This window comes from Nycticebus coucang, chromosome 6 (genome assembly GCF_027406575.1).
Source record: "Nycticebus coucang isolate mNycCou1 chromosome 6, mNycCou1.pri, whole genome shotgun sequence".
NCBI lineage: Eukaryota > Metazoa > Chordata > Mammalia > Primates > Lorisidae > Nycticebus > Nycticebus coucang.
In genome coordinates, this window is record NC_069785.1 from 58,852,059 (window position 1) to 58,860,967 (window position 8,909).

Genomic DNA, 8,909 nt, shown 5'->3' on the forward strand with positions numbered 1-8,909 from the left:
CCATATACACAGGCCTGGCAGTCTTACCTTTCGAGGTTTCATAAAAAGGTGAAATGTTACCTACTTTTCCATACAGTTTGTTGGCACTTAAGAGTTCGCAGAGTGTAGTGGCTCACGCCTGTAATCCCAGCACCCAAGGTGTGGTGTGCGTCTGTGCTTGCGTGCGCGTGCGCGTGTGTCGTGGCTGAGGCGAGTGGGTCAATTAAGCTCATGAGTTCGAGACCAGACTGAGCAAGAGTGAGACACCCCCCCCATTGCTACTAAAAATGGAAAAACTAGCCTGGAGTAGTGGTGGGTGCCTGTAGTAGTGGTGGGTGCCTGTAGTCAAAGCTACTTGGGAGGCTGAGGCAAACCCAAGAGTTTGATGTTGCTGTGAGCTATGATGCCACCACACTCTTCGCACGACTACAGACTGTCTCAAAAAAAAAAACAAAACAAACGAAAAGACTCTTGAGAATTGCAGCAGTTTGGTTGAGAAGCCATGAAACTGGCTTCAGGTTACAGCAGGGAGTTTCAGCAGCCAGGCTTAAAGAGAATTACATTCTTGGAGCAATGTTATGTGCCCCAAGTGCTTTCTCCCCTGACATAGTTGAGTATGACAAGAATGACCCAATTGGTATAATCCTCTTTCACAATCTTTTAATTCCTAACTCTGCCATATGGATATTAACCTTAATTTCTTTGATATTAACCAAAGAAAGTTATGACCAGTGTATTTACAAGAAAAACACTTGTCTTCAAAACAGTGTTAAAAAAAAAAAAAAACACTTGCTAAGACACTGCCTGCATAAACTTGTTAAACATTGCGTTCTGATCTGTAATGAAGGTTTCCTCAACCAATTGTCCTCACAAGATCAATTGGCAGTGAACCTGAAATCTTAACCGCAGGGAGGCATGCACGCAGGGGGGCACAAAAATGCCAAAATCTTAAAGCATTCTTTTGTTGTTGTTTTTTTGTTTTTGTCTTGTTTTGTTTTGCTTTTTGAGACAGAATCTCACTTTGTGGCCCTCAGTACAGTGCCGTGGCATCATAGATCACAGTAACCCCCAATTCTTGGGCTTAAGCGATTCTCTTGCCTCAGCCTCCCAGGTAGCTAGGACTACAGGCGTTTGCCACAATGCCTGGCTTGTTGTTGTTGTTGTTGCTGTTGAGATGGGGAGTCTCACTGTGGCTCAGGCTGGTCTCCAACCTTTGAGCTCAGGACAATCCACCTGCCTCGGCATCCCAGATTGCTAGGATTAGGCATGAACCACCACACCCAGCCTCTTAAAGCATTCTTAACACGTTGTTTTTCAAATACAGGTCCTAAAGATTACCAAATCCTGAATATGAGTGACCATGGGCCAGAGCCATGCCCACTTGCTGTGGCTGGGTTACAAATCAGTTTTATACCTTACAGGGAAACAAGAATTGCATACACATAAAGTCATAAATCAGTACATTGGAAGGCATATATTGGTTTGCAAAAAAAAGCGGGACATCTCAAAAAAGAGGAATATAGGTCATATAAATGGCATAAAGAGTCTTTGATTTGTAACTGGCTAAAGATATGAAGCTTTGTCAAAAGGCTTGGAATGTTTTACATTAAGATAAAGAAGTCTCTTAGAGACAAGTCACTGTTACTGGACAAAGAGGGGCCAGCTGCCTGTCACAGTCAGCCAATATAGAGAGATGGGGGTAGGTACACCAAACTTTGTCAGAACTCAGTGATTCTGGAGAACAGTGAGAGTAGCTTCTTGAAGACAGTTCTGTTCTTCCATTTCCAAAAATCAGTTTTATACATAAAGGTTCAAAGCAAAGACCGCATTGACTCTTATTTTAAATAATAATCAACAAAATGCAGTGACCTATTACATCATTTCTAATTCAAAAGTTAATTTCCGAAATCAATCTTCCTAAACTGTTCGGGGCATCTTTAGGGTGGGAGCTTAATTTACAAAACAATAAGACTGGGGGACAGGAAGTGAAGGTCATGTAGAACTTAAAATGACCGGACCAGTTGTGTCATGTCTGCCCTCACCTGACTAACTCCATCTTATTTTTACCACATGTGCTCTCATCACTAACCTAGACTCACAGGATCTGTTGAATAAATTGAAGGCCTACAGGTGTCATTTAAGCTTTGTCCCTTGCATAGCCTTAGGCCTGTTAGTGAGTTAAAAAGGAGATCTCTAAGAAGGGAAGGGGACATTATGAGATTTGTCTGACCTCCCTTCTCTTGGCCAGCAACTCAGGTTTAGGGTATTTCTGGGCTGGAGGGCTTAGGATTTTGTTTTAGTTTACACTTCTTACAGTGTCAGAAAACAAAAACAATTTTTAAGAAAATTAGATCTCACTTGGCTTTACTGATTCTAGATTTGGAGCAACACTTCATTCCATAAAATGGATTAAGTGTTCCGATGAGTTGAAAAGAGTTTAACTTTATAGACAGAAAAAGGGCTGAAGAAAGTGGAAACAAAGGAAAAAAAGCAGTTTCATCATTTCAAGGTTACTTTCCTTGTATAATGATGACAGTGAAACAGAACAATAGAAACAACTGAATCTTCAGATTATCCTTTGTTGTATGAATTAAAACAGAGGAAACTTTGTTATCATGTCAATTGAAGACTGAAACTGGCTTGTTTGGGAAATTAGGCTGTTGTCTCTGTCTCCTAATTTTTTTTTTTTTTTGCAGTTTTTGGCGGAGGCCAGGTTTGAACCCAGCACCTCCCGTGTATGGGGCCGGCACCCTACTCCTTTGAGCCACGGGTGCCTTCACTGTCTCCTAATTTTTTAGGCTGCTTAACAACTCACTTTTAATTTGGTGAGCATTGGTGACTCCATTTTGATTATTAGTCTGGTCTCTCAGGGACTAGTGCAGTAGTTTAATCCAAAGTAATGGTGTCCTATAACTTTTGATTATTAACAGTATGAAAGTGAAGATTTCACCCTGCACTGAAGAGTCTGGTCTTCACTTTGCAGAGACAAAACTTAATGTTACCAGCCTCTAGAACTAATTTAAATCTAGGAGAATGATGCATGCCAACTAAACTTACTAGAGACTGATGTATAAACCAACTTCCAACTTTTTTTTTTCATGAGAAACAAGATTATAAAATGGGTCAACATATTTTCATTCAGAAGGAACATTTACTTGAGAAGCCAAATTACAAAGGATACCTGGGAAGAATGGAATCAGCACACAGGAAGTTATTTAGATGATTCTGATGAAGTCATTCTTAAAACTCCCTCCTTGGCTTCTAGAACACCATTCTCTTGGCTTACTTGACTTATCGTTCACATCTTCCCATCATTTTTAAGAGCTTCTTTTCCTGTGACTTATTATATTTTCAGCCCCTTTTACATGCTAAGTGTTTGCTGTAGGTATCCTCACAACACTTATTCTCTTCAAAGGAAGGTCGGGCCCTAGTCTCTTCCCTGATGGTAATGGATATGGGTGATTTTCCAGCTTCCATTCCACAACTCCCTTGTGTTCATCCATGCAATTTGGGCAGAATTAATTCCCCCCAACAGATGCAAGAATGGTCCCACCCACTAAAATTATCAGAATTACCCTCATCCTTGATTTTGTTTTAGAGGCCAGAGTATGAGTAAGCCCAAGATATTTTTTTTTTTTTTAATTGCAGGGAAAAGAGTTCTTTTTGTTTTCTTCTTGAATGGTATGGTGTTTAGAATGAAAATACTGGATGAGCTACAATCTTTTTTTTCTTTGCTACTGAGTGGAGCTGAATGAAAATAAAGCTAATGCATAGAAAAGGAGAGCTGGGAAAATTAATCATAAAGAAAGGCAGCCTGAGAGAATCATAAACCACCAAATCAAACTGAACCTGAACCCCATGCTACCCCTAGACTTCTCTGTTGTATGAGCCAATAAATTCCCTTTGTTGTTTAAACTGAAAGGGTGCAGGATAAGCTATTGCGGCATAAAATTATCTTGAACTGAATACATTTGAGTTCCTGAAATCTCTTATCTGCCTAAAAGCAGAGCTTTTCAAAAGAACCCAATTGTTATAAATCCCCTCCAGAGAGTAACAAAGAAGATTGACTGTTATCACAGGAGACTCTGAGAATTGTTGCCACACCTAAACAGACATTGTCACAAAACTATTATATCTCCCATGTTCTCCGAAGGGCCCATTTGTCTTTCCTAAAAGTCATTTGTTTTCCCAATAAGTACTTTTACCCCCACCCATTCAGGGAGCTATATCAGTCTATAATCCCCAAATTTTAATCATCCCTTAGTTACATTTCTTTGTGAACTCCCTTACCTAAGTATGTTTGTAAAATCTGTCTTTTCTCTTGCCAATCTGTTGTTTGTCAGTTTAATTTATGGGCCTCTGATTATTGAACATAAAAGGGTAGAGAAAAAGTTTTTCCTCCCTTGCAAAGCCAAATTGAGTTTTCTGTTACCTACAACTGAAAGTAAAGGCAGTCCCCAAGTTATAAACATCCAACTTACATACAACTCATACAGAGGCTATTACAGATAATGGGCAAATGTACCTGTTCCAACTTACATACAAATTCAACTTAAGAACAAACCTATACAACCTTTCTTGTTCATAAGAAAGGGACTGCCTGTATCTTAACTGTGACAGAGACAATGACACACATTGACTGTCTTCTTTTTCCTCTTTGCACCCGTGTTTGCTAGTTTCCTTACTTCTATATTGATCTGTGTGACTGTTTCTGGCCAGTGGACTAAACAGAAGCAGTGATCATCCAATGTAAGCCTGACCTTTAAAACCTTCAGCAATTTATAATTTGTTTGTTTTTTACACATCACCCAGATACAGAGAACTCTGAGAAGCTAGGGGATGGTAACAACAATAAGTAGAAGGATGCTAGATCTCTTTATAATTGCATGGAGCATCTTTTGTGCCGCCATCTACTGCAACAGCTCCTTCCTACCTGGCGTTTCTTACAGCCTGAACCAGCATGTGTCAGTCACATGCTGGTTCTGACGGCCTGAAATAAACCAGTTCTGGTAAAGGGATGCATTACAGCATTGACTGAAGGCCAGCACAGATTCCATGTCCATCAGTTTGGAGATAATACACAAGGGTGTGGCTTGGTGCTCATAGCTCAGTGGATTGGGCACAGGCTGCCTGCACCAGGGCTGGTGGGTCCGAACCTGGGCCAGGCTTGCTAAACAACAATGATGACAAAAACAAAAGAATAGCTAGGCATTGTGGTGGGCCTCTATAGTTCCAGCTACTTGGGAGGCTGAGGCAAGAGAATTGCATAAGCCCAAGAGTTTGAGGTTGCTGTGAGCTGTGATGCCAGAGCACTCTACTGAGGGCAACATAGTGAGAGTCTGTCTCAAAAAAAAATATATATATATATATATATACAGAAGGGTGTACCAGAGTAGGTCCTTACTTTAATCCTCAATCCAAAAAACATTGTGGAACAAAGGATCAAGAGTGGCATGTTGGAGACTTGGGCAATGTGACTGCTAGTGAAGGTGATGGATGAGGCCATTGTGTCTATTGAAGATTCTGTGATCTTACTCACAGGAGAACATTCCATCATTGGCCTCAGAATGACAGTCCATGAAAAACCAGATAACTTAGGTGGAAATGAAGGAAATACAAAGATGGGAAACACTGGAAGTCATTTGGCTTGTGGTATAACTGCAGTCTCCCAATAAACATTACTAAGGATGGAGTCTGAGTCCTACTAACTCATCTGTTGTCCTACTAGTTGTAGAAATGTAACTCTGCTGCCAGAATTTTTCCCTATGCCCAGTCATTTTTGATCTTGGTTTCGAATAATGAAACCACGGGCCATGTGGATCAGCAACAAGACAGAACAAGGAAAGATTGATAGAAAGATAATCAAAAGAGGGGGAACAGAACCCCCATCAGTGAAAGGAGAGGTATCCAAGTGGAATCTTCCCACCACTGTGTCTTCCGTCTAGGGGGCTTAAATCCTATCCTGCAAGCAGAGAGTCATGGGGAAGTATGCCACAGTTGGCCAGAGGTCTATGGGCAGAAAAATAATCCTAAAAGTAGCACAAGAATGTGGTCCTTGCAGTTTTTTGAGCCATTGGGGTGTATGCTTCCTACTCCAGGAGGCAATGTCAAGAACTGTTCAAGCTGTTCCTTTCATGACTTTGCTTGAATGTGGTCTGGAAAAGGAAGCTTATTTGTACTTAGAGATGGGAGTCTGTGATGAGGCCAATTTCTGAGCTCATCTAGGTCTAGAAAATGGGGAGCCTTGTCCATTCCTGATTGGGGGTGTGACAACCCTGTATGAACTTGATAAACTTTAAACATGGTAATCTTAAAGCTGATAATAATAATAATTGCATAGAGCACATCACAATGCTGATCCTCGTTGGACTGATTAGAGCAAAAAAATAAATTTTTATTGGGTCATGGCACTGAGATTTGAGGGTTGTTATGCTGCAGGAAGATGAGGCTCAATGGAGAGAAAGAGCACCCAAACACCATGTTTATAAGAGGAAGAGCTTTATTTCAGCTGGTGGAGCAAATAGCATAGATGAATTCAAAATGGCTACACTCCCTGACTGGCTTGGTCTTTCCCTTTTTATCTCCAGTCAAAAAGTTCCAACCCATGGGTACTTTTCTCATTGGTCAGTTTAAATCAAGTGGGAGAAGCTGTTCTAGTCCCCACAGAACTACAGGATTTCACAGAAGTGGAAATTTCCGGGTCCGAGGAAGTTAAGTCTACAAATTCCTAAGAGCTGAGTCACCATGGAAAATACCCTGCAGGTGTATCCTTGGAGTTTTCTTGAGAAGACCTCTGTTCACCTAGACCTCACCCTTCCCGGGTCTCCTTTCTCAGTTACAACAGCTATAATCATTAACACTGATTAATAATAAAAGTGGTAGTCTATTGTGACAAAAACAAACTAAAATATGTGTCATTAACTTAGCATAGCAATTAGGTAGGAATTTAGGAAACACAGCCAGCTGGACAATTGAAAGTTCATATTAGGCAGTGGCTAAACTATTGCTTACAAAACTTCAGAAAGCAAATTAGTGTCTAGATAACTTGTAGCTCCAAGGAAGAGTTCAGAAAATAGCATTAATAGTGGATATTGGTGATTTTCTTTCTTTCTTTTTTTTTACATGTTCAACAAAGGAAACTCTGGGGGACAAAGCAAATTTTTCCCATCTGAAGGTTTGAATCTGCTGAAATAACTGACAACAGACAGATTAACAGGAGAAAAAGCACACAAATTTATTAAAATGCAAGTTTGTAAGGGAGCCATACAAAAATATAAGACTCAAAGAAGGGACAAGTGGTTGAGGCCTCATAGAAGAAAGGGAAATGGAGGATGTAGGTAATTTTGAGGGGTACTAAATGATTTTCAGAGGGAAATGAATGTCCTAAATATACAATGGTCTGAAAAAAAATTCTTCTGAACTCTGGAGGAGGTGATGACAAATTCCAGGAAGGTCAGAGGGCAGACCTGTGAGCAAAGGTTATCTTGTTATGCAGATAAAGTCTCCTAGGTAATGTCTCCCTCTGAAGAACAGAAGAAAAATTCAGGCCTGGTGAAGACTTTCAGTCTTTTCTCTTCTCTGATATTTAATCTTTCCTGATTATTTGATATGATTCCTGGGGAGGATTTTAAGACAATTGTACTTCTCAAAAAAGTTTTCCTCAGTTGGATAAGGGAACTTTCAGAGAGAGCCCCTCCCTGTGCTTGGGAGAGGAGGGAAAAGAAGGAAAGTCCCCAGTTCTTGAGAACGGACACAAAGAAAGGGGCTTCAAGGAGTGGAAGATGGGTGGAAGGAAAACCTGGACTGCTGAAGCAAAAATCTGGAGGGCCCAGAGGAATACCGACGTGAAGTAACCTAGGTAACCAATGACCAATAGAAAGAGACTATCAATGACCAATAAGAGAGGGCAATACTGCCTGGAGGCACAGAGAGGCCAATGAAAGACTTGCAGATAATTTCAAATGGAGTATTTATAATCCTGCAGGCCTTTGGATCTTGTCTCTCTCATCTCTGCTCCTTCACTCCCAATCTTTTTGGAAGTGCTCTAAACTTTCTCTTTGTTCTTCTTAAATGAAATCTCTTTTTGTTACCCTGACACTTGTGTAGGCTATTTTTGCTTTCTATCCACACTGCCTGTTCTGCTCCAGGTTTATTTTCAGTTTCCACTGGCTTTTGCTTTCGACTACTGCTGTGCCTCGGTTGAACTTTCTAAGCTCAGCTAACTAATCAAACAAGGTCTACTGGGTTCGAGGATCTGGGAACCCCCACCCCCAACAATTCTGAGGCTTTCCAGTTCCTTTGATTCAAAAGTGCTTAGCATGTAAAGCACCATACTTTGGGTATCAGTGTTTGAGCCCCAACATTACAAAGAGAAATGAAAGGAAATAGAAAGTCCAATATTTGTAGGCTTTGCAGGGTTGGAAATCACTACTACTTCTAGATTCCAAACAGAGGTGTAATTTTATAAGGCTTTGAGAACGGAAGCCCCAGTAGAATTTAAACAAAGTGACTTACCTCTAGGAAAAGATGAGATTATACTGTTTCAGATAGCATCTATTGTTTCAATTTGCCTCAAAGCATCCATTAGACTCAGAGAAAGAAAGATTTAGTAAAGAAAGCAGATGAATGAGACAGCTTTTCCAACTATCTCTTCAAAGGAAATACTGTTTGTGCTTCAACAACAAACTCTTTGATATTTATGTACCTTTTTTTAATTAAATCATAGCTGTGTACATTAATGCTTATGGGGTACAATGTACTGGTTTTATATGCCATTTGAAATATTTTCATCAAACTGGTTAACATAGCTTTCACTGCATTTTCTTAGTTATTGTGTTAAGACATTTATACTCTACACTTAGTAAATTTAACATGTACCCTTATAAAATGCACCATAATTGTGTTTATGTACCTTTTTGGGGTGCTCCTGT